A 4,422-nucleotide genomic window follows, 5' to 3' on the forward strand; every position below is an offset into this window, starting at 1 on the left:
CACGGGGCATACAATACCCCAATTAAGTGTGAACTATAAACCGGGGTCTCATCAAGTGAGTCGTAGTGACCGTAATCACTTGTAGCGCGTGTACTGATGTACTGGCGCTGTGTGTGCTGGGTAATTGTGTTTGTCATAGTTAACAACGAGTCCTCGCCCCGGGCGTTCGGGATTGACGACTGGGAGTTTGGCGGGGGACGAGCGGTGAGCGGGAGCGGGCTGGTGCAGTAACGGTAGTTACTTGTAACTTGAAGAACATAAGAATATGAGAATAATTTAAGTATTTTAAAATTACGAAAAAATTAAAATAAAACCAAGAATACAAGGCCACTTTATTTTACCAGGATTGCTATAAACCACTCAAAATCTTATCTAATTTGGAGATACATTCCATGCCAGCCTCATCTAGTTATTTTAAAGATTGACGGGTAAAAGTTTTACCTTGTAACCTATTTGCAAAAATAATCATCATTTATTTATAATTTTAGAAAACCTGGACATTTTTTAAAACTATTTTCATCTTCTTAATTCATTATGGCATTGTAATGTGGCATTGATATTGATAAAAATTCTTATACACCTTAAAATCGCCAATCGCTCCTCCCTTACACCGAACTCCGATACTTCGGTATTATTAGCTTTATTCTAGGGAAATCCGCTTTGTTTCCCCGCGAGTAAATACTGAAATATATATGAGCGCGATGCTGGCCCGCCATAATTGGGCCGAGCCCGCCATGTTTGTCATATTAACGTTTTATACTATCAGCGGATAATTTGTTCCCGAGACCAACTATACGGCGCCATCATATTTGTATTCATATAAATTAGGAGCGTTTTGAATAGGATGCGAGGGGATTTTGCTGTGGTGGGTCATTTTATCGTTATACATAGATATCTAACTGTGTTTCCTGATGGGTATAACCTGGGTGTCTTCAAAGCCCGAGTGAATAGGTTGTTTATGGGCAGACGTGCTCCATCATAGGCCGCATCATCACTTACCATCAGGCGAGATAGCGGCCAAACGTCGAACCATCAAATGTAAAAAAAAATCTAAGTTGTACGTTGCAAGCTATTCCGCAACGTGTTTTTTTTTATTGTTAAATGGGCCGACGTTTACCCATAAGCAACCTATTCACTCGGGCTTTGAAGACACCCAGGTTATACCCATCAGGAAACACAGACTCCGGCAAGGAGTTCCACTCCCTAGCAGTTCGCATAAGGAAGCTTGAAGCGAAGCGCTTCGTGCGTGTGGGTGGGATATCCACCATGAATCGGTGACGTCTCGCCGATTGTCTTGTGGTTCGATGATGGAAAGGACTAGGAGGAATCAAGTTGTGCAATTCCCCCGCACACTCTCCGAAATGTATCCGGTAAAAAACGGAAAGGCTTGCGACCTTGCGCCTGTGTTCAAGACTTTGAAGCCGGGCCTCCACAAGCGCATCATCATTGATGAGCTTCTTGGCACGCCTTTCAATGTGTTCGAGCGCATCCAGCTGGTATTTAGCCGAGCCGTCCCAAAGGTGAGAACAGTACTCCATACATGACCGAACCTGCGCTTGGTACAGGCTCAGCAGTTGTTTCGTTACAGGTTCATATTACTTTTTCCAGGTTTGCCACTGAAGTATCGAATGTTTGTGATTTTTGTGTTTATGAACGCACACAAGGACACGTTTTTGTTCATTTTGTTCGTTGAAATCACAAAATTTTTTGACAAAATATTAAATGGAATTGTGGAATACGAGAATTTTTGTTTTTGTCCAAGCTTTTTGATTTTTTTTAAACCTGTCACTTGCAAACGTAAAAAAAGCGGTACACACACACATATTATGTAGACCGTACATATGTACATGTAGATAGAGTACTAACGTTAACGAATGGGAGATGCATGTAATTCTCTTTCTATTTAGCACGAGGTAGTAAATTTTGAAAATAACCATGTACAGTGTCCAATGTATATTTATTTATTTATTTAATTTAACAGAGTCAAGAAAAGCTCCTGTTAATGTCTGTAGTGTCTGATAAGATTTTATAAAGTCGAGGATACAAAATGTTTCATTTAATAATTAATCTTTTTATCTTTTGTTTTCTTTGATCACAAAAGAAGGAAAGGTAAAAAGATTAATTTTAAGCTGTATACTTATTTACGACATAAATTAATTGAATCAAGCTGTTATTTCATTGTTCGGAAACAACAGGAAAAGTAAATTTTATGACAAAAACAAAAATGTGCTTTAAAATTTTATTACGTCCTTGTCGTAAAATAAAGTCAATGCAGATAAAATGCAGAGTAACTGCCTACCTATTAGACAATTTGGTAGTATCTAATAGATTGTAATACTGACTTTTTCCGTAATATTTTAATGTAACAAGCCAATATTGGCATGCTAAGACAGACCCCAAAGGTCTAATTGTGTGCCTAGTTTAAGTTATATGTGTAATGTAATATGTGAAAGAAACAAAAAATAAAAAAAATAAACTAGTAGAGGGATCCCTGATGCAATCGCCACAGCCTATAGACACTTGAAAAACCAGTGGGGTTATAATTGCGTTGTCGGCCTTTTTGGGGGTTAGGAATTTAAGGGTTGTTAGGGAATCAGAAACTGGAATCGCGGTGCTGTCTTGAGCGGTACTAGGCTGGAGTGTCGTTTGTCTTATTTGTACCAACGTCAAACCGACGACGTTTCCTTACAATACACATTTTATATTCAAACACCTTTGATTGACACAAGGATCGAACTCGAAATCTTATCGCTAACGACCAGCTTCAAAAACCTCTGTCGGCAGAATTGCTATAGCAACGACTAGTAAGGTCAGATGTAATCTGCTCGTATAATATTGATTAATAACTACAGCAAGTAATAAGTCAAAGGTTAAGGTAAATAAATCTGTTTGATAGTAAATATCTGGAGCCTGGCGTCGTTCAGGGGACTTCAGTAGATGTCTGAAAGGAATTCCCTTTTAGATCAAAGATGTGTTCCACGGCAAAATGGCCTCAACCTACATTTTTAACATAGCTCGACTCCATTCCTTCGTCTCGTTATGTGTATTAATATTAGATAATAGATATATAAATAGTGTATGAGGAATATTTTTCTCGTTTGTTTGTTCTTAATCGGTGCTTAAAGAATTCTAATTTTTAAAAAGCAACACATATGACTTCTTATCCTGGAGAAAAGTACGTTTCTCGTAGTGTACTTTCTTAGGTACCACTACAGATAGGGCTCGGAAGACTATGCCTGATTCGGATGTCCGGTCCGGACTACTTAGCACGTTTACCGGGGATCCGGCTCGAAGGGTAGGATTATGAACGGGGTGGTTTTTAGTCAGTAAGAGTCTGACACTCCCTCTCGCGTTGCCCAAGGCGGAAGAAGTGGGTGATTTTCCCCCTTAAAAAATAGTGTACTTATTTAGATGAATAGTTATGTTGCGTTTTATGTTTCAAAAAAAAAGCGTACCTATCTACCTAGTTAATACAGATGTAATGTAAGCATTAAAGCCTACTTGAAAGGAAAAAATACATTCTGATATTTATTTTAAAATATATCAAAATCATTTTCAATATGAATTTTATATATGAAAGGGCTGTCTGCCTTACAAGGCGACTTGACTTTGACGCTCCGTAAATTCCACGCGGGCGCAGCCGGAGACATAAAGTTAGCGTAACATATCTTGGTGGCCTACAAAGCACCTCGAATCTTTATAAGTGCGATGTAAATAAAAGGGGCACACGGGGGCTGCAATATAAAACGGCGGCGACGGTTTATTTCGACATTTGTCGCGAATAAATCACAATTTGAGAAGAACTATAGTGGTGCTTTGCCAAGAGACGCCGCGGCACTTGTGCCGGGCTGAAGGACGTCGACACACGGGGCTCTACTTCGACCTGATACCATATTGATGCTGTTCGGTTCACCGAACATAATGTTCATACTATTACAAATTAACCAACATTCTATTACAGTTCTATTCTTGTTAAAAGGGTTTTGTCATAACTTCCACTCATAACATAGGTAACTTATTTATTCTCACGTAGCCATTCTTCATCAGTTAGCTACATTACGAGCCTTAATGTAATAAATACGATTTTATTGCCTAACACTGGGCATTCCAGACTATTTCTTAGAGTCTCGCTAGTCGAACTGTGTATCAAACAATATTACTCAACAGTTATAGTAACCTAGTTAGTAGTTACTCCCTATATTTATTAAAGGTCAAGTTATAAATAATTCAAATCATGCTAAGCATCTTAATGAAAGCAAAATGTTATGTTTAAAATAGCCTAAAATGTCAAGAAGAAAATGATATGTTATACTATACCAAGAGAAAAGCAATCAAGACTTTGCTCATATTATTCCACATATATTTAGGGTAAATAAAGGTTTACAAGTACTTGAGAACAACAAGCAAGTACACGAAGTCATT

The sequence above is a fragment of the Spodoptera frugiperda genome, chromosome 3, assembly GCF_023101765.2.
Source record: "Spodoptera frugiperda isolate SF20-4 chromosome 3, AGI-APGP_CSIRO_Sfru_2.0, whole genome shotgun sequence".
NCBI classification, from domain to species: domain Eukaryota; kingdom Metazoa; phylum Arthropoda; class Insecta; order Lepidoptera; family Noctuidae; genus Spodoptera; species Spodoptera frugiperda.